The 23,203-nt window shown below is 40.9% G+C and overlaps 1 long non-coding RNA gene across 1 annotated transcript; it reads right to left on the minus strand.

Moving 5' to 3' along the window:
* Positions 1–271: 271 nt before the first annotated feature.
* Positions 272–22,032, minus strand: LOC115359855 (uncharacterized). Its single transcript, XR_003928286.1, has 3 exons — positions 21,921–22,032; positions 1,975–1,982; positions 272–283 (listed from the first exon to the last, which is right to left on the minus strand). It is a non-coding gene; the product is annotated as an uncharacterized LOC115359855 (long non-coding RNA).
* Positions 22,033–23,203: the final 1,171 nt, after the last annotated feature.

Raw genomic sequence — 23,203 nt, forward strand, 5'->3', positions numbered from 1 at the left:
TCAACATGTCAAGCCATGCACAAAGCTTTATTAAAACACGCCTGTCCAGACTGCCCTCGTCCTACTGAGCTCTCTCTCTCTCTTTACACGAACACACACACATCTAATCACACTGCCAGCACTACCAAACATTAGGGTCATGGTGTCAAATCCCATTCTCTCAGTCTTCCTCACCCTCACCTGTTTTTCTTTATTTATCTGTCCTTTATTCTGTTAGCATACAGCTCCCACTTTTCTCTTTCTCTCTCTCTGTCCACTTTTCTCTCCTCCCCTCTTCCCTCTGCTCAATTTAAGCTGTTTTTTTTTTTTCCATCTGTGATTAACCTCAGCCACTGAGTTGGCCCTCAGTGGTCCCGTCATGTCCCACCTCCTCAGCATGCTGTTGCAGTTGTGTTTGACCCATGAGCGTGGTGAGTTTGAGCCCCTCTGGAAACGGCACACGTCACTTGTGTCTGGCTTTGGATTGTGAACCACTTGCTGCCTGCTCCAAATCTGTGGTGGATTGATGAATGGACAGAGATGCTAATGACGTGATAGATGATGGAGGAGTGGAGTGGGTTGTGTCAGTGTGTGTGTGTGTGTGTTGTGGAGGGGGGGTGTTTGTTTACTTTTTGTTTTTTTTTCTTCTTCTTTTTTTTTTTGCTGACCCACAGTTGACCGTGACCGTAAGGAAAAGGGAGTGGAGGAGCACATCTGGTGTTTGTCTGTGTGTGTGTGTGTGTGTGTGTGTGTGTGTGTGTGTGTGTGTGTGTGTGTGTGTGTGTGTGTGTGTGTGTGTGTGTGTGTCTGCGTGCGTAAGCTGAGCATCCCATCTGGCCCAGTGCTGAGTGGGACTGCAGCCTGGAGCCACCATAGCAGCGCAGAGGGAGGGGGCTGTTGTGCACTTCTACACATCTCTCTCTCTCTTCTTTTCATGCTCAGAAAAGTAAATAACACAAACTCAACAGCAGAATTTGAACTGAGAAATAGATAGTGTATACCGTGAAGCCTTTTGCTGAGCCACACTCATGCGCCCAAATATGTACTGCAGATTAGCGTGCGCTCAAGCAGCATTTTGCCCATGACATACATATCTGCTTCTGTTGAGTGCACCACTGCTAAAGCCCTGAGGCAGGTTTTCAACCCCGAGGAAAAAAATCAGCAAAAATAGCTCTCTCTTTCTCTCCCTCCCTCTCTCTCTCTCTCCCCCTCTCTTTTTCACACACACATACACACACTCACTCGCTCTCTCACTTACCCACTCAGAAATCAATGTGCTCTTTCTCCCTGTCTCCTCACACACATTCATTCACACATGCACACCAAAAGCACGCAGAGCACACACTACCAAAACCAACATCACACATTTTAAGTCTGGTATTATGAGGCATACATTTCAAAAAAAAAAAAAAAAAAAAAAAAACTTCATACTTGTGGCAATGACCTTTAGGCTGAAATAATTTGCAGTTTACTGAAATGTAATCATTGGACTATTTGGTTTTCTAGTAAATGTTAATGACTGAGGAAATCTTGAGCCCATAGTTTAATGATGAATCAGATCAATGTTCTGATCCCATTTGAAAAGTCGTGTTCAAGTTATGTTCACCTACTCCACAAAATAAAACAGACAAATAAACTCTCAATCGTCTCAGTTTTCTCAATCTGAAATGGTCAACAATTTTGATAAAAAAAACACCATCAAACATTTATGTAGGTCATGGGAATTCAACATTTCAGTTTTATCCAACCCGTGTGTTGAGGTGTGTGCACCTATATCACAGCTTGACCTGATTTTGTCTTTTGAATGCCAAAAAAAAGATGAATTGGCATACAGCGATGGGCTGGTGACAAAGCAATCCTACAAATCCCTACATTTTCCAACCTCAGCTCCAGGAAAGAGAGAAAAAAAACACACATTACAGAAGAGTCCTTTTCGATATCATTCCACTTCTTGCAGCACACATTATGTGATAGTCCGTTGGTGTCTGTGGTCACTCACTCACCTCGGTGACTATGTCAGTAAATTATGTCAAAATGGACTTTAGAGGACATACCTTCTGTCTAGACCGAGCACTGCATCTCACAGCATTAAGGCCAAGCAATGATTCTGTATCCAAATGCCACCGTAGCTTACACACACTTCTCCAGAAACATAATGACAAGTAGTACAACAGCAGAACTGACAGTGACATGCGTTTCCAGATGATTTCCACTCGAAGTGAAGACAAAGACAGTACAGAGCCTGGAGACGAGCTGAGGTGGTTTGGATGTGTATTAAATTGTGCGACATCTCATCCCTAAATTGCAACGATTGCTAGCTGTCACTCAACATAATAGTGAGGAATGTCCCAAAATATAGTCTCGGACAGCACCGAGTATGTCCGACCTTGAACACTCTGTCTCAGAGAATGTAAACACGATGTCTTCCATTTTTATCCCTGCCTTGTTAGCACAGAGGTAATAAAAACTTGACACTAGTGTATCAGTGATCTACGAGCGGATGCACCAACGTACAACTATAAACGCGTGTACTGCTTTTGACAACTCAGGCATTAGTTCTTTATTACTGTCACTGGCCACTGGGTAGATATGGGAATGTGGTTTTTACTGATCGAGTAGGAAAATTAACATATGCGGTTGATTACTTTAAATATTTATATGGCAATTTATGGATCAGATAAATTTTTATCATGGTTGACGTGATATGTTTTATTTATGAGAGAACAAGCTTATAAAACGAATGGAAATCATCATATCCTCCAGTGTAATACAGGAGAAGAAGCTAATAACCAGCGTAGCCTGTGTGAGAGTATTTGCCCTACCACTTTTCTCTTTATTGTTTGTTCTCTCTCTGACTCACACACACGCCTGCCATGTGCACACATGGTTTCATCTCAATCCAACCCGTCAGACACATTTCTTGGTATAATTTCATTTTCAAGAGCCAGAGTCGTTTGACCTTTGAGTGCATCATATTCATTGATCCCCCCCAATATAATGAAATCATATAACCATGTTAATAAAGACAAGAGCTGGCACATTGCATTCAAAGAGGCTCAGTGCTGTTTTGACTTCACTGTCAAACATGTTTGGGAATGAGAGTTCGCTTAGGCATTGTGCTGAATTATTCCCACTGTTTGGACTTCATTCAGCGACACCCATTAACAATGAATATGGACCTTGCCAGCGCAGTTGCCAGGATGAGACCGTTTCCTGCATCATACAGTCATTTTCCCCCCCAGACACACACACACTGTGTACTTGGCACAGGAAGTGGTGCTATCACATTCTGTGTCACAGCCACACAGCCGTATTGAAAGTGAGAGGAGGACCAGCAATCTGGGAAATATGAGTCAGGCTTGGGTTTTAAAAAACTCTGCAAAAGTCATCACTTCAAGGGTGAGTTGGAGCTCTAGAGACAGCATTTTCCCCTTTATTTCTCTAAGTTATAGATAGAAAGAAAGAAACCAATAAAGAATGAGAGAAAGGAGCCAGCTACGGTCGGGTGCGGACTGCTGAGATAACCCTAATTGTTCTCGGGGGGTAGTACTTTGCTGTTAGCTAGCATACAGAAAAAAAAGCTCCCACCACTTTAGATGTCTCTTTCTTGATATGTCATCATCAACTTTGTGTATGCAGCACAGTTCATGATTTATCTCTTTTCTGTCTTTTCTCCCTTCCTCTGTTGTTGCCATTCATTTCTCATTGTGTCTGTGCCTCTGCCTCTCTAAAAAGCATTTCGTTACAGTGCATGAGGCCACTGAGCGAATGGCAGGGAGTCAAATCGAGCTGACAGGTCAACTGAGCCCAGTGCACTTTGAAAAATATGGACACTTCCTGGAAAGTGAAAGGGGTTGGGGGTGAGGACACTGACAAAGTTTACTGTCCAGAAACTTTTGGAGTGAGTGAGAGCTACTGTGGGCTTTTTGACTGATAGTTAAGTTGATTCACTTAATCTCAAAATTCATAAAAAGGAGAAAGGGGCCGGAGAGAGCTGTGTAATGTACTGGTGCAGTGGTGCATAGATGAGCTGACACGAAGGGCAAGTTGATGATATCATATACCGTAGACTTTTATTGCTGCAGAAGTTTAAACAAATTAAGGATCATTTTTATGAGCTTTTATCTGTCAGTGATGATTTTGGACTTCCATCACAGTCACCAGAGTCAGAGCACAGCACACGGTGCAGGCCAAGGAGCTGGTAATGTTGATGCATAACTCCCTGAATTCATTTTTTTCTAGCCAGGCATTGACAAATGTGGAGTTGCTGCTCTGTTGAAGACTGTGGTTAGTCATAAATGAATCTGCACATATATTATGCCATTTGTAACGTGTTGCTGTATGGACAACAGATCACTTCATCTGAGTGGTCAGTGCAGTTGATTAAATCCATCCATTCATTCTCTATTCTCTGTGTTTCTAATCTGAACTCATTGGTGTGATTTTTGGCTCTTAATTGCATATGAGCTCATAAAAAAAAAAAAAAGAAAGAAAGAAACCAAGATTTCCTTTGGCAAAATTGCATTTTCTGATGCCTGAGATTGATAAATAGATAGATAGTAGGGATGTAACCGTTCACAAAATTCATGTTTCAGTTTAATACGACAGAGAGGTGTTACTGTTTGGTATCTTTTCAATACAGCAAAAAAGTATAAATGTCAGAGTAATTTGCATGATTTTTTTTTTCAAATTGAATACATTAAAACATAATTAAGTATGATCTTTTTTCTAGTTTGAACAATGATGACGCTACACCTGAACCATCTTCTGGGGTGTCATCTTAGCAGCATATAAAAAACACCAACAGCGCCTTATTAAAACTAACATCATAAAGTATGATCTGTTTGATGATGATGATGATGGCTATGACAGTGACTTCCCGTTCAGCGGCAAGGTAATGTGCTGTTACAGTTAGGCGGCTTCATGGAGCTTTTGACGTCCTGCCATCTGCAGTGAGAGCAACAGCAGCTGCTTCAGACAATTCATTCTCTATTTGGGCTTTTGTTTTTGTACAAAGCAGGAATGACAGTCTGGCTGAAATTGGTTTGTGAAGGAATAGTGCACCGGAGCTCAATTACACTAAGCGTGTTGTGAAAGCCTGAATTTTCCAATTCAGAGTAGGCTCTTGTGTCCGAGGCTATTAATGTACCAATCACAGCGGTAATTTCTTTTGCCCTGTTTGATTCTGGTCTAGGTCCACCTGTTGACACACGGGGGTGATGTTGGTGTAAATGAGTGGTTATGCTTGTAGTATTTCCATTACTGTAACCTACTCTTGTGTAGCAGCTGTGACACACTGTTGTTTTTTCATCCACCACTCTCTTGCCATTGGCTTCATAATTCACAGGAAAACCAAAGTGGCTCCAAATGCCAGACCTGGTGGTTATTGGGGGATCTTCTATTTCTGGTATGGGAATGGTATTACTAGCCATATTGCAACGAGCTAGCTTAGCTTCACCTTGTGCCACTCAACATGCCTCAGTGGAGTGGTACTGGAGTGTTTTGCTTTGGGGATGGGAGGGGCAGACAGCACGCTGCCTGTTGCATTGTGTTGGCTGCCTTGTTTCCCACAGTGGCACCGTTTTCTTTATACATCCATGAGTGGCATCTTTTTTCTTTTTTCTTTAAAGTGGTATTGACAACATTATTTTGGTTTTTGATACACACTGAACCAAGCCTTGCACAGAACGGTTCAGTGATGTTACAAGAGGTGCACCAGTTAATTAATATAATTAATATAACAATGTCTAGAGCCGCTCACTCCCTAACATAAGTGTGTGTATACTCAAAAGAGGCTGGGAAGGTTTATTGGTTGGGTTGACTAGACCCCGCCGGGTGTCTTCAGTGTCGATCAGCCCAAGTGCAGTATGCATGGACGTTCAATTTTTTGGGGTGTATGAGCTGGCCAAACCTTGCCCTTCACCCCTGTTTTAATTAGAAGACCCCTGTCCAATACCATCAGCGAACAAAATATGAGACAGGAAGAAGGAAATAGGAGCTAGGAACCCCCATTTATATGCCCATAACTCATCCTAACAATACAAATATGTGTATTATTAATAGATAGATAGACAAATAGATGAATAGATGGATATACATAAATAGACAAAAAGACAGATACACACATACATGCATACATTCCCATGTTCACTTACATGCATAACAACATATATGTGTGTGTGGGTATGTGTGAGTGTTTTCCAGAGGAGTGACTGAGCAATGTTCTTTTCTACAGCTATGACTCACCGTTTCTTGAATAGCTCCTAGACTGTAAAATCACAGAGGTCTCGATAACTGCACATGCTTGCTCTCTCTCTCTCTCTCTCCCTCCCTGTCTCTCTCTCTCATACATACACACACACACATACAAACAGTGCTTACCCTGCTAGAAACCTGATGATGTCATTGCCCCTGACATCATACACGAATGCAACGTATTCTGCCCACTGCAGCTACACATCAGCTTCTTACAAGTATGTCAGCATCAATCAAGACAATGTCTGCATCAATCCTGCTGACCTTAAAATCACATATGTCAACCTAGCTACATAACCTATAATTCATTTGAGGGGTTAGGATGTTTCACTGTGACTGCTGCCTCCTGTAGGCTCCCAATCCATGTGATCATTGTCACTGTAAGGCATTAACTGATGTGTTGACATACTGCAGCTTTAAGGTTTTTTACATAATTGTGTCTAAGAAGAAACAGATGTGGGGATTGACTATTAAATATCCATCATTACACACAATTTGAGCGAATGAAACTGCTTTGACCGTAAAACTTAAGCTCGTTAACACCAAAAATCCTGTGCTCCCAGCACAGTGTTGTTGTAACTTGGAGGATCTCTGAACAAAATATTTAATTTATGTTGTGTTGACGTAACCACTAGCTCAAAAACCACAGAGCTCCTTCCTGGTTGGTGGATGTTCAGCGCACCAGCCTCCAGTTGGTTGATGCTTGAGTGACTTTTACCACTCTGCCTGCTGTACAAGCTCACACTTTCTTTCCCTTATGCAGGCCTCTTGACACTCTGCACCACATAATCAGTGCATACTATATCCCTAAGCAGTGCTGAGGGCAAATGAACAAATGACCAAACAAATGAACAAATGCACACACCAATCCCATCTGGTATACTGTAGGTGTGCTTCTTCCATACACCTAAAAATATCATCTGCAGCAAAAATTTGGATTTTGCGAATTATCATCCACTATGTAGCATGCTGTTTGAATGCTTAGCATTTGACTTGAGCATAAGCCGATTATAATTCTGACTCAGTAGCACATATAGAATACTTCACTCTAGGATTATATACGATTACCCTTTAGCTGTACCTGCTCTCCATCAGAAATGGTCATTTGCAGTCATACCGCCATTTATAATGTATTTTGATGAGAGATGGACATAAGTACTGTGAACTCAGTATCTCTTCTTTTTATGTCTTCCCATTTCATGGTTTGAGAGAAAAGATAACTGTGGGTCACATGGTCACATGCATTGAAGTCTAGGTGTTTGGTCATGTCAGTGGGCTAGGAGCTTCTCTCTCCGCAGTAAAGCTGCTGTGGCAAAGACGTAAGCTACTCAATTGGCTTGGGATTGGTTTGAGTGAGACAGGCTCATGTAATAATGTCAAAGTGGTTAAGCCCCTGGGCGTCTTTAAAGCTCTTTGAGCAGCCGCAAAGGGAGAGATAGAGAGAGAGAGAGAAGGAGGAGAGGAGGAGGATGGAAAGAACAAGAGAAACAGAAATTGAAGAGACGCCCATATTCAACGCAACCAGAGGAAAGGAGAAGAGAGAGACAGCAACTGGGAGAGAAAAGCAGTGATCTCACACAAGCTAACACACAGTTCCAAGTCAGAGATGACTAAGCTGTATTTCTGTAGATTCACCAGTGCCCAAGCACTTCAAAAGCCTCTGGCACTGACACAGTAATGTTCCCTCTCTTCAAAGGAATCTCCTAACGCCTCTGTGATTTACATTAAAGCGGCCTAATAGAGCCTCTGTAGTTATGGTTGACATATTCAATTCTACTTAGCATTTTAAATGTGATGCATTAAGTCTTGGTGGGTGGTTCAAAGAAAGCAATCCTGTCAGGCATGTCAAGAGTCTGAAGTGTTGTCTGTTTAGTGGACGTGGTGTGCTACAAGAGACTTGTTGTGACCCAAAGCCTAAACCACAGCTAGTGGGCTGGCACAAATTACTGTTTGGGACGGTTCAGTTGGTGATCGCCTACAACCAAGTTTATTCCTGCAAAAAGCTTGAGCGTGAAGGTACAGCAGAGCCTGTAACTTGCTTCAGTTTGTGTATGCTGTGCACCTGTAGGGCTATACTGTATATCTCTCCAATTCGTGTTAATGGCAAATTCCTCACCTATGAATCTCCAGCCGCAGCCAAATTCCCAGGAGGGGTACAGCATGTTATTAATCAGCCATCAAGGTCGGAGCAATATGCCAACTCATCCCTTGCTTGCTTTCTCCTTGACTCAGTTCAATCATCCATAACACACCCAGTGAAACATCTGACTGCTGATGAATCACCCATTAAAATTATGCAGATTGCTATTGCCTAGCACTCTAAATCTCTGAAGAAAGAGGGGTGGCCCTACTGTCTCACCAGCATGCCCCTGCCCATGAATGATGTCGCACGGGTGAAAACACCATGTTGTTCTCATCCTAACCTCTGTAGGACAAGCTGGATGTATCTGATAGGTCGGCACAGATGTTTGCTTTGTCATATTTACGTAGCGTGGCTGTTTTGTTGGAGGAGATGAGGTGGAAAATGAAAGGACAGCCTAGAACAGGAGCGATCTTACTTAGATTACAGATACCTACTACTTTTTTGATGAAGAAGGAAATATGTATGAAGAAGAAAAGTCATAGGGTGCAACAAGGTTTCTTTTTAAACATTAAATAAAAAATTGTTTTGGTCCTGTGGCTCAGTGAGTTTAGTTTGAGGTTTTGGTGTCAGCAAGTGTTCTTTAATCAGTCCCTCTACTCCTTTCTTAATTATAATAATGTATATTGAATTTGAATAGTTTAAAATTATCTAAACTTGGCTTGCACATTTTTTTTCTGTTTATTTTTGTGTGTGACTTTTTAGCCCTGAAGATCGCCGAGCAGTTCTTGTAAAACTTTCCAGCACTTTTTGTCTGTCTGTCTGTCTCTTTCTCGCTCTCTCTCTCTCTCTCTCTCTCTCTCTCTCTCTCTCTCTCTCTCTCTCTCTCCCACTCAATTTCAGTCAAGCCTTTTTATCAGTACTGGAAGGACTGGTCAGTCTCACACCTCCCCCACACTTGGCTGGCCTGTGTCGCCCTCTATCTTGCTCTATTTCTCATATGCTTTTTTGACATGAAGATTTTACTTTACTGGCTTCAACAGTACTGCAAAAATATGCAATTGCAATAAAAATGTATTGACTTGAGCAGTACGTGTTCAGTCAATATAGCAAAAGCATATTAATTAAACAAACTAGGACAGAAAAAAATACTTCAAATAATGAATCAAAATTTGACTCAAAATTCAGCACAACACTCAGATCTGTGGCTTAACGTAGGCCAAGCCACAGCAAGCCAAGACAAGAACAGTATTAAGACAACATAACAAATAATTGAATGCAAGCAACATTATCCAGTGTACACTAAATGGAAAAAAGTATTGGGCCATGCCTCTTAATCATTGAATTCAAGTGTTTCATTCAGTCTCATTACCACAGGTGTATAAAATCAATCACCTAGCCATGCAGTCTGCCTTTAAAGAGCCCACTGAATTCTGTGGTACTGTAACAGTAATGTAATAGGATGCCACCATTATAACAAGTCAGTTTTTTGAAATTTCTCCCCTCCTAGATATTCGATGATCAACTGTAAGTGGTATTATTGCAAATCGGAAGTGTTTAAGATTCACAGCAACTAAGCCACCAAGTGGCAGACCGCATAAAGTTACAGAGTAGAGTTGCTGAGTGCTGAGGCGCATCGTGTGTAAAAGTCGCCAACATTCTGCTGACTCAATAACTGCAGAGCTAAAAACCTCCTCTGGCATTAACATCAGCACAAAAACTGTGTGACGAAAGCTTCATGGCATGGGCTTCATGGCTGAGCAGCTGCATGCAAGCCTTACATCACAAAGCACAATGCCAAGAGTCAGATGGAGCAGTGTAAAGCACGCCACCACTGGACTCTGGAGCCATGGAAACTGTGGTGTTCTGAGGAGTGACCAATCACGCTTCTATATCTGTCAGTCTGATGGACAAGTCTGGGTTTGGTGAATGCCAGGAGAACGTTCCCTGCCTGACTGCATTGTGCCAACGGTAAAGTTTGGTAGAGGAGGGATAATGCTATGGTTTTTCTGGGGTGGGCCTAGGAGCCTTAGTTCCAGTGAAGGGAAATCTTAATGCTTCAGCTTATCTATGCTTCCAACCTTGTGGGAACAGTTTGAGGAATGACAAAATGAATGGACAAAATTCCCAGACACTCTTGTAGAAAGCCCTTCCAGAAGAGTGGAAGATGTCACAGCTGCAAAGGGGGAACCAACTCCATATTAATGCCTATGGATTTAGAATGGGATGTCATAAAAGCTCCTGCAGGTATAATGTGTAGGTGGCCCAATACTTTTGTCCAATGTTGTGTATTAGAAAAGGATTGGTTATGGATATCAGGTAAAGTCCTCCCAGTCAGAGTTTTGAAGCTATTCTTAAAGGTGTCTGTCCCTCAATGTCATTACACATTTTGAAAACTGTATGCACTGGAATTTGTCAGGAATTATTTGATATTTTTTGAAGTAGCCTTTTTAATTCTATGCATCTGTCAGAGTTCATCCTCAGACTCTCCTATTCACCTGTCATGCAGTGATCACATATTCTTTCCTCTTGTGAGAGCCAGGACTTTAATTAGGCCGAGGTCACTCAGTTTGTATTTGGTATATCTGAGAGTGATGAGCTGCTTCAACAATTTATGTTCACAACTTAAGGCTAAATTGCAATTCAGTTTATGTTGTGCTTGGGCCTGAATCCCCCAAATGTTGGCATCTTTTGTTTCTGTAACAAGTTACTTGATGTGAGGATGTACTTGTGGAGGAGTGCTGGTGTGATATTGAATAGTTGTTGCTGCCATTTCAATTCAGTGTGTTAAGGACTCTTCTAGAGCTCTGCCTTACCCCCACACAGGGCACAATCACAGTATGTCAAATCAACTTGCTCTTTATCGGCCATCTGCTGCTGGCTGGTGTGAGGTTTTTCCGAACCCACTTGGGAGAAAGGGTAAGCACAGCTCTTCTCCCCCAAGAAAAGCCTTCAAGATCATCATTTGCTGCTGTTTTAACACACGTCATGTATTTTGGAGCACCTCCAAGCCTGATGCTTCAGCAAACATGATGCTATACATGGCATTTTCTCTACATCTTGTGGGGTGTGCAAGTCATGAAGTGAGAGACATTACAGAATCAGAAATACTTTATTGATCCCTGAGGGGAAATTTGGGAAATTATGAATTATTATTATTAAAATTATTATTAGTTGTGAAGTAAGTTGTAGCCATAAAAAAGAAAGAAGAAACTCAAAGCAAAGCAATGGAGCACTGCCCTTGGTGCAGACATGCTTGCATAACCCAGAGAAGTGCTGCCTCAAGTTGCCTTAACAAAGCCTAATTTTTTTCCTTATTTCTGGGCTTCTTTTGGAAGATAATTGTGTTACTATTTTTAAAGTTCACTGTCAGGGCCCAGTTCCGGCATGATTGCTCTTTTGGGTCCAGACCCTGCAGCCTTTGTTCTGTGGGTGACAGCAAAAGCAGGTCATCAAAATATGGTGAGAATGTGACTTTTACTTTTTCTCAAGTTATCTCTCACCTTGCTCTCTCTGTCTTCTGGTAAAAGACACATTTTTCTAAAGGTACTATCAAGGACAGGGCACATTACAGTGCTTTTCTGAACTGTTCCTTTCTGGCAGATTGAATGAACTCCTAACAAAGCCTTTGTTTATGTTCATCATGTTCAAAGTGCTCAAGGTTTCTTGGCTTTGTAGGCCAGCGTCTGAAGTGATGTGTCAGACTGTGGTTTCCTTCAACAGGAGGCAGCAGAGAACAGACCTCAAGTGTACAATAATTAATTATTAAAGTAACAAACAACAAGAGCCTGGTTGTATCACATTTTTGTTTGGAATTCAGTGTAGGAAGCAGGAGGAAGTGTCCCGGTAGTGATGCAGTGATTTTAGGGACCCCTGCGGATATTGGCACAGCTGTGGCAATAGAGATCCTGATTCAAATGAGTTTCTCAATTAGATAAAGGCAAACTAAACTGCCCTCAGCGGTTTAGTCTGAGTTAGTTGTGTGAGGGGAGGACACGTAACCTGCAGACAAGATGGCAGCTTAGCATAATGGCTGTTGCTCCAATTTGTACCCAACTTTAATCAATTATCCAGCTTCCACGCATTTGTAATTCAGTAGCCTGTCACTCTGAAGTCTCTTGTATACGAGGGCTTAGGGTTTGAGAAGCAAATCTTGTCACAAACCAATGAAAGATGACTAGAAGCTTGAGTTACTTAAACTAGCCTTATCCTCCATGCTAACTTCATGTTCGTATGACCTGGTTAATATTTTAAATAAGTTCAAATATCGATGGATAATTGTAGCGCTACTCATGTGACTTAATCTTTTGTATGACAGGTGGACTCTTACACTGAATATTTCACTGGGAAAATGGCTTTTGTAGTGTCTGATAGCTATGTTTCTGAGATCACGAGCCCAGTTTGTGGGTGTTCGATTAGTGGCTGTTGCCTCCTTAGTGTATAGTGTTCTCTGTTTTCTGAGATTTTCTGTAAAGCTGTGGTGTAATGGGGCTGGGCATGTTTGGATCTCTGCAGTTCTGATTATTGTACATCTAAAGGACTATCATAACTTGACTGGTCTTTTTTGTAATTATGACTATGCTGCATATGCCCAGCTGGAATATAAACGTCTAAATGGCTCCATTAAATGCTCAACATTTTCAAAGGGGCTTTCATTCAAGAGTGGCACCTTAAATATTCTGATAAACACTGACTGCAAAACTGACACTGCTATACTGCAGCTGCGTCAGCATTCAGTTCCAAATGCCTTTGTGTTGTTGAGCCGCCATCTGTCCTTAACAATAATTGAAAACTGTAGAAATAAAGCCTATTTACCCACATTAAAACAAATATTTATGAACAGAAAATGCCTTTGTATATATGCCCTAAACCAGTATAGTTCAGAATTTAGTCAGTAAAACTTTATGTAACCTGAAGAATTTATAATTATAATTACTGGTGCTGAAATGAATGACATCCTTGATGCCTTACTTGACAGATGCAGTGTACCACCTCAGCATACTCATCCCCCCAAGGTCTGATTAGTGATTTCAGTCTCCTAGATTTATTTAGAGCCATAAACCCTTCATCAAGACAGTATTGTTTCAGTTCAGACAGATATAAAAACCCTTTCAAGGATAGCTTATTTATTGGCTTCAGTGACTTAATTTCTCAAATTCACTCTGCTATGATTTTCCCAACGCTTTTGCTGACCATTGTGTTATTAATTCACAGTTTACACTAGCCAATACTCCCAAAAAGGCTGCAAGGTGGCACCGTAGTACCATGTTGCTTAAAAACAAAGATTTTTGTGAACATTGCAGAAATACTCCTCAACTTTCTCAGAGAATGCCGACGCAGTAGAGAATCCTGTAGTTGCACCGCTACAGGGTGCAATTAAGGATTTGTAAGAAACACAACAGTTTGCTTCTCACCTTAATCAAACAAGACCGGGCAAAATAAATCCACTTGAGAATGATTTGCAAAAGCCAGAATATGGCCTGGAAGGGTTTACTTATTATGGAAAAAAGGAAATCAATTCAGTCAGAGTGAACCTGAGTAATATATTAAGAACTAGAGCTGATTTCCAAATCCACATAGGAGCAGAAGAAATTATTATTTCAATGGTTCTAAAACAAGTGGCCCTCTTGCTTTGAGTTTGAAAAATATTCAAACATCATGGCTATTGGCTCAAAGCAGAAGTTACTTACTGCTCCTAAAGAAATGAATGCAGAGTTCTGCTCATTTTACCCTGAGCTGTACAGATCAAGAAGGGATAAAGAGCAGGGGACAGCAAACTTAGGCAAAAAGAGGTGTCACTTCTACTCACAGTGAAAAAACAGAATTATTTTGTTTTATTTTCTTCAATGTTTTGGCCCTCCTGTTCACCAGGCCTATATCAATTCATACAATGATTTAAAACTTTCCACTCTCACTCAAGAGGATGCTGAATGTCTTGAACCAGTCACTCAAAAATGCTACAGCTGGAATGAAAGCAGTCAAATTGCCAGGATGTTATGGGATTCCCCAAGAGTTTAATCTCACCTTCTTGGAGGAGCTGGGACAATACTTTAGCCATGATTCATAAATCTATTGATGCGGGTGCTTTTTTCAGCGACATGAATTGTGTATTTCCCAAATCCAACAAGGACATCACTAAATGCAGCAATTACGACTATTATCTAGCCTTAAAAATTGCCCATGTCTAGCCCGTACATTTAGAACCCCATGAAACAACTCATTCTATACCATTGTATGCTGATGACATATTCTTATACGTTTAAAAAGCTGCCATCTCAGTACCTCATATTTTAGGTACTCTCAAAGAAAAGGTTCCCTCCCCAGTTATAAAATTAAACTCTGAATGGGATCCTAGTTCATTACCCAGACATATTTAGGTTGTCAAACAGTTTAAGTACCTGTAGGTGGACATTTTTCCCTCACAACTTAGTATTGCTAATAAAAACTTTAAGGGCATCTATAATAAAATAAGTTGTTCTTGATAGTGAGTTTTGCCTTCCAAAATCATTACAAGCTCCTGTCTCAGTTCTTAAGACGGACATATTACCATAGATAAATTTCTTCTCCTTCATGTTGCCATTACCACCCCCAAACGGATAGGATAACATTCACTCTTTAGTATGTAAATGTATTACATACTAAAATGTAAATATTTATTTACATACTGGGAAATGATCACATAAGGCTTACAACTCCCCAGCATGACAAATCAGAGGGTTGCCTTTCAGTTTCTAACTTCAAACGTTTTTTAATTGTTGTGTGTGACCATAATCAGATTGGTTTATGCCTTGCCCCCATTATTAGCCTCCTTTTTGTCAGTATGGCTTCTTGCTGAGAAGGAATCTAATAGTAGATGTAAATGGTATCTTAATAGCCCAATCTATTCTCTTCTCACTGGGCATTCTCATGCGGCACAGGCTGGAGAACTGAAGGGGTCCATACTTTTGCTAACATTTATAATAAGAATGGTCTTCGCAACTTCAATGATTTGAGACTGTCTCACACTTTACTGAACTCATCCTTTATTCTGCATCTCCAACTGTGTTTGTCCATGAAAGTATACAGAGTGCAATACAACACTTCACTTACCACCCATCCCTTACACTCCATTTTGCACAACAAAGGACAAAAAAGCATTTGGTTTCTCAACAATATTCTCCTCACCCTTCCAGATTACCTCTTATAAAGCTCTCTCTGTTATACATGTATGGACTAAGGATCCAAAACACTACAGAGGATCCATTTGACTCAGAGACGATATGGTCTTCATTTGTCATTACCTCTAAGAACAACAATGATCAGCATCTTTACCTCAACTATATTAATTGGACATACCTCACTGAGAAAGGTGTATCTCATGAAATCGGTGTCATCTCCATACTGCCCTTTGGAGTGTCCAAATGGACTTATAGGTTCTTACATGCATATTTATTGGAAGTTCAAGGATGTGAGGTTTTTTTTGGGGTTGTGGTTCATGCTACTCTATCTTATGTACTGGCTGTGCCATGCTCTCCCACTGTGTTACTCTTAAATGATACCTACTCTTTAAAATGAACATGCTTGAATAGACAAGTTCACCTACTGGCATCACTGCTGACAAAAAAAAAAAAAAAAAAAATGCTGGCTTTATGTTGGAACCCTCTATATACAGTTCCAATGAATTAACACATATATTACAATTACAATTACAATTTACATTTTGCAGACACTTTTATCCAAAGCAGTGTACATCTGAGATTTTTATACATCACAAGCAAATATATGTTCAGGAGAGAAGAACTACATCAGGTGCCATAAAGCTCTGGTTCTGGTGCAAAGGACATAGGTGCTACAAAGCAGTGCAAGGTAACGTGTAGAGTGGGCAGATTTTTTTTACTCAGGGTTTCACAGTCCATTAGGTGAGAAGGTGTTCCCTAAAAACTTGGGTTTTTGCCTTCTCTTAAAGATTGAGAGGGACTCTGTGGATCGAATGGAGTTTGGTAGCTTGTTCCACTACCAAGGAACCACAGAAGAGAAGAGTCTAGCTCGTATATTGGTGTAAATAATATGGAGCTATCAGTGGCAAGAATGCATGGTGCTGGAGCTGGTACTGTTTCAGCATAGCAAGCAATGGCAGATAAAATCAAGGAACTACTGTAATCAGCATTTCTGTTAATTGCTGAATTTTGGTTTCTTGTGTCCTGCAAATCTTATATGGCAATCCATTGGTCTGGGATGGATAAGTGAAAATTGTGAAATGATGAAACAACATCAGATGCAAAAAATAACATCATTGTGTGTCTTTAGGATCAGACTAGTACTGTATTTTTGGACACATATTTTTAACAAATGCCAAATGTAGTCTTTTAAATAAACTAGTGAGTCATAAGCAGTTGACCAGCTGTGTAAGTTATTTGTAATCTGCAACAGAGTTATTATTTGGTCAACTAAGCACTGAAGATAACTTCTCCAGCTATGCCTGTTGTTCTTTAGAAAGTACCGTCCATCATTTGTTTTAACATTTTCCATCAGTCATTTATAAAGCATAGTTGCCATGCTTTTTAAACGTATTTTGGAACAAAATGTTTCATATGTAAATCACTACACACAAAAGTTCAGAATTCATCACTTGTCTCTTCAGATGATTGCACCTCATCCACATGAGGATTCAAAGAGGTTGTTCAAATTAAGCCTGAGAGATACTGAACAGAGGAATGTCTTACACACATACTGCTCCACAATTATGACAAAGACAGAACTATCCACTGATTATCACGTATTGGGACACCACAGAGCCAAAGGGCACATGAACTGCTCAGTCTGACAAATTCCTGCAGAAAAAGAAAAAAAAAAAAAAAAACAGCATTCATACATGGAAAAATAGGGAAACTCATACACATTCACCACTGTTTGACCCTTGAGCACATTTCAGTACCGATCTTTACTCACATAGCCGAGAATCTGATCAACATGAAATGTGGGATGTATTAATGTATTTATTTTTCTTTAATTTTATTGTACTTACATGTTACATGCTTGCTGTGCAACTAAAAATGGTTTGGGATGCAAAGACACATGCTATGTGGGGAAATTGGCTGCCACTAAATAATGCTTGAAGCTGAGTGCTGCATGCTCAAAACAGAGATGTCATTTTTTATTGTTTTTGTGAGTCATAGTTTTTAACACAACATGTGTTTGAAAAATGACTGAAAATGTATTCTGCCTCAAAGAAAACATTGACATGACATGTCTTATGAGTTTTGGCGTGTGTGGCACACACACACACACACACACACACACACACACACACACACAAATGCATACACACAAACACACACACACACAATTTCCATATCATAAAAAAGAGAGGATATTTGTTTGTTTTTGTTTGTTTTTTGTTTGTTTTGTTTTTGCCCACATGTGCCATCAAAAGGCGTTCGGCTCTTTATTCCTTGTAAATTCAAAAGAAAGTTGCTTGCAGCATTTCAGTGGAAGTATCGACATCCATATTTCTTTTCAGTATTAGAAGAACTTCATTGTGTATTCTAGCCTGCATGGATCAGCTGCCACAAATCCATTTTGAATGAATTGATCTTCGCATTTGAGAGCAAAATCTTGCGTGAATAGATGGTCTCCAGTGTTATGTAATACTGATGAAATACCAAGAAGGGGGTTCACAACGAGGTGTGATGCTTCATGCCTCATATATGCCAGAGGCAAAGTGAATAGATTTAATAGCAGAGGGTTGTTTTCTTTGGGTTCATAGTTACATCAGTCACTTTGCAGAACATTCAGGAAACTTTGCTGCTCAGTGCTTTTTTCTTCAGATCCGCTTAAAGAGAATACTGGACCCCAAAGCACAAAAATGAAAGCTACACTACATAATTTTTAACTTCATCTAATCCAGCCAACAGGACCACAAATACACAAAAGTAGTTCAATCAAGAGACACATAGACGAATCAAGAATGAAAGTGGTTTATTATAACGGATGAACAATTATTAAATGACAAGACTTTGGCGCTTAGACTCTACAGGGAGATTTAACCGAAGGGCGACAGCCTTGAGCGGCATCTAAATAAATCCCCCCATGGAGTCCAGACACTGGTGGTGGTGGGGTGGCGACTGATGGGGCTGAAGATGAGCTGAACTGATGAATCTGGGAAGACCAGGAGGCGATGGGGAGGTGGAGGGGCGCACGACAGCAGCATGAATCTAGAGGCACAGAGAGAGGCATATTTAAAAAAGCCGCGGTAAGCTGATAGGCTAACGAGGAAGGTGAGGCGCTAGGCCATTGGAAGATGAGAACAGCTGACGAGAACAGCTGATCGAGCTCAGTTGACAGCCCCACAGTGACAGCCGGGAAATAATGAGTGCGCATGCGAGAGAAGAGTGAATGGCATAATAACAGAGGAATAGAATTATTGATGAAAGCAGGCAAAAGATGGTCTTCTTGATTGAACTTACGCTAAGCTCCATTTAATTATGAATTTCCGAGGTTGCTGTTTGTACTTTGCTTTTAACAATTTAGTCCAACTAACTCCAACTTTCGCATTCTAAATACCTAATTTGTAATCACAGTCTCAACCCACATCAAAACATCAAACATTACATTTGCTTTCCATATAAAGTAGGATTCAGGAAATGTTCCACATTTTGCCCATTAAAATTAAGCTCCGGATGGTATTAGATGACTCCAGTTGTCCCCAGTTACGGTAGTCACTGCTCATTTGCTTGTTCCTCCCAGCAAAACAACAGACACAAATGAAGTGATTATGTCAATTTTCAGCATGTAGTAATTGCATATTCTTGAAGGAACACCTGCACAATGGTACACTCACAACCCTGTTGCAGTTCTGCTGCAGCAGATGTTTGTGCTCCTCCTTGAGACTGTCCAGATGTCTGTTTCAAACCTGTTTTTATAGTACTGTTGCTGAGAAGAAACACAGCAGATTGCCATGCTATGCATGGATCATTTAGAGACTATTATGCCAACAAAAAGCATATTGAGACTGTTCCTTACTTAACCTAGATTCATTTTCATGCCCTTCTGGCCTTATTTCTTCAATTTAAGTGGCCTGCTTAAACTGTCTATTTTGAGCATTAGTTTTTTATCTCCTAGAAAACAGGAGGATACGGATAATTGGATTCCACTGTTTATGAAAATGTGGTGGTTTAAGAAAAGTTACTCTTTAACCCATAAAACTAAGCACTTTGCCAGTATGTTGTCCTTTAGAGGTCAAGGAAACATTAAAACCCACTTCTGACACCACTGGTGTTGGGGGATTTAGAATGTAATAACCTTGAGGCTGCTAATTACATGTCAGTATGTTATATGTCAGGTTTCAGTAGTGACCGTGAACAAATGTAGTCCCTGATTGTAGATATTTACAGACTGTGACCTCCTCTATGCAGATCAGTAGTCTCTCAGCCCTCACTACTATGGTATGCCACTTTAAAATGGTGCAACTCTGCGAAAGACATAAGTCAGTAAGACTTAGTTTTAGCTCAGAGCTACAGTAGCTGAACCCATCAGTGCATGTTCATAATAATAATAGCTCATAATCTGTAATAAAGAACTATAATAGCAGCCTGCATTCACAGCAGCTGCAACCCTGTGGAGCCTCAACAAATGCAACAATACACTGCCAGTGTGAGTGGTCTTTCTTTGTCTGTGAACATCCCATGGGGTTTTACAGTAGGCCAGTCTGTTCTTGTCCTACTTTTCAGCGTGCCTGTCCTCCCTCCTTGTTGTCTGGTAAATGTGACGTGTTGGCCCTCCTCTCAGTGGCCTCCCTGAGCTATCAGACAGCACAACCACTCACTGCGGAGACGGGGTGGCTTGGATTGCATCCATCCATCTTCTTTGCCCCTATAAAATCCAATTCCCCCCTCTCGCGCAAGCATCCCTACTGACAGTCATCTGTCTTTTGCTTGCCATGAATCTATGCCATTTGGTCAGTGGCTGCAAGCACATCGTTTGTTTCAGTTAGATCTTTCTCCTCCCAGCTCTCTTCACTCCTCCCCAGCCCTGTTCTCTCTCTTGAAAGACGTAGATTGTCGTCCTGTAACTCATGCGGGCCAGTGACACTATGTTCAAGGCTAACAATATCATGGCAGCAGGCGGGAATGAGGTACGGCTCTTTGCTGTCAGCAGCTGCTCTAAATCAATAAACAGGATGTTCGATTGAGAATCACTGCCATAACCAGGTTGTTTGTGGCACCGTCGGCCAAATTCCAGACAGCGGTAATAGCATCATCGGTAATGCTACAGGTCTCAGCAGGCTTTAATTGAAAGTGACTTATTTAGTTACATATATATCCATGTCTCCCATGGGGGTTCAGAATGTGCCTCCTGAGTTTCAGCCTGCCATTAAGACAGCAGAGTGTAATAACGCCGATGGCCGCTCAGCTCATTATAGCACCTACCTGCCCAGAAAATTGAAAATTTGAGGTGTCATGTGATGTCTTTGTCTTAATGGCCTAGCAGAGTAATCATGTTTATATGAAAGGCCCCAGCTAAATATAGCAACGGGGCCTGGCGGCTGGAATCAGTATAATGATGCTTATTGGAAGGTTCTGTCTCTATGGGAAATTATCACATAACAGCCTTCACAACAATTAAGATGCAACACTCCATTGATATGAAATTTGATAGCAATATTGGACCCTGACTTCATATGCAATCAAGCAAGTTCCCACATAGTGGTTGTCCTGATGTGGACACTTGTTAACCTGAGGCTCACTTACCATTATCCACATCACCATTCAGCCACCTTGCTGAGAGGCAAAATGGCCACATTGTTCCACCGTAGGTTCACAGGCTTGAATTTGTCCTGGCTGGCTACAGAGCTTGGCTGGCAGCTGTAACCTGTTGTTGCACTGCTATAGTCACTGCCAGGGTTACATAAGCCCAGAACAGGCCTACAGCTATGCACCATACAGCCATGGGTTCACTGGGCAGCAACAATACAAGGTCCAGGGCCTGTGTGGCAGTCTGTCAGGGTGATGGTGAAATAATTTTTTTTGCAGGAGGTCTCTCCCTTGTTCCAGCTGTTGATGGAAATCAGTTGATACAGACTAATGTAAATGACATCTTTGACATCCAAATTAACCCTTAAAATTGTTTAGTATAGTGACAGAAGCAGGTGATGATGGGACCGGAATCAAGACTCCTTCCTCACACCCCATCACCCTGCTTGTGCCACTTGTACATTGTAGGCTACAGGAAAATACTCACTAGACAGCTGCCAATAATAGTAGTAATGATAAAAATAATGAAAATAATAGGAATTTTAAGTCACAAGGCCAATTAATATGTATGGCAAATACTTGCAAAAATCACACAAATGTTTCTCCCAGTAGTTATGCACGCAAAAACCTACACCCTATACTCCCATCTTCACTGAACACCTAGCAGAATGCACATCATTGTATGCCTGTAAGTTATAGGCCTGTATTAGTTAAGGGTTTAATTGTTGACGTTAAGCTGGCCAACATTTTCATGAGCAAAGACATCTAATAACAACAGGACATGAGACAAACTGACTGCAACATTTCAGCACCAAGGACAGCATCCAGAAGCTTTTCAGCTCCATAGTGAACCAGTTCATTTGAAGCATGCGCACTCGACCCAAAAGCAGAACTACCCAGAACAGGCTTGAGCAATAAATCTGTTATCACTGAACATACAATAAATGCAAGCATCACACTCACAATAACATGAGTGATGAATATGAAATGAATTACATTATACCAACCACATAGTAATTAAGTGTGGCATATAAAAATGAGCAACCTTGACAATATGAATTAACAAACCTCCTAGCCGAGATTAATTCTTTCAGTAGGTTACACTATTAAATTACTTAGGCTGCAGTTTACGTAAACATTTAGTGGATGAAGTGTTAAAAACAAAGACACAAGGCAATAAATAAATAAATAAGCAAACTAACAAAAAAAAACTATATAAAACAATGAACTATAAAAAATAAAATTTGACATTATTCAACACAGCTGTCAGATAGTCAGATAATGAACAAAAATAGATTATTTACTCACTTAGAAGCACATCAGATGAGCCTTGTGCTCCAAAAATTCATCCACAATTCGCCTCACGTCCAATTCCCTTTTTTCTACAGTCCTCAATAAAGAGGATAACCAACCCAGCCCATCTTTCCTAACAAGGCAATGTGTTCTGTCTATTGTGGTTGTGGACCTGATTGCAACCGGGGCCCTATTACCCACACGTCTGGGTGCCATAGTACCACCTGTACCCCTGTGACTTCCAGCACTGGTGCAGTATGGCATATAGATTCCAGCCCTAGTGCTGGCTTGCGGTAAAGGAAAGATCAGTTGTAGCTACTTGGCGTTTGCCTGTCCTACCTGAGGCTTCACCTGCCACCTGCTAGCTTCACATATGGGAGAGAAGGCCGCTGGTTCATTTAGCCTGAAAGCCCAGGCTGGTGTGCTCAACCCTGAAAGCCAATAGAGGCTAGGGATAGAAAGGGAGTTGGGAGTTTGTTGATGTGCTTTTGCAGGCTCAATTAATAAATCAATATTGGATTGGATGATTCCCTCATTAAAAGATTAGCTGTAGCAAATCCCTGTTTAAGCATTTGTGAAACAATTAAACCCACAAACACGCATGCACGCACACACACACACACACACACACACACACACACACACACACACACACACACAGGCTTCCATAGAGTCTAAGGTGGTAAAAGAGTGAAGCAGAATGCCGAAAAGTAATACATGCCAATAAGATCTGCCCACACAAACTCATCATCCATTATTTCTGGATTGAAAGTGCAACAGAAGGTGAGCCGTCATTACCATGGATTTCACCTCACCTCTTTCAATCAAATCATCTCAAGTACGTAGTAAATAATCCTGCCACTGC

This window comes from Myripristis murdjan, chromosome 5 (genome assembly GCF_902150065.1).
Source record: "Myripristis murdjan chromosome 5, fMyrMur1.1, whole genome shotgun sequence".
In the NCBI taxonomy this organism is placed as follows: domain Eukaryota; kingdom Metazoa; phylum Chordata; class Actinopteri; order Holocentriformes; family Holocentridae; genus Myripristis; species Myripristis murdjan.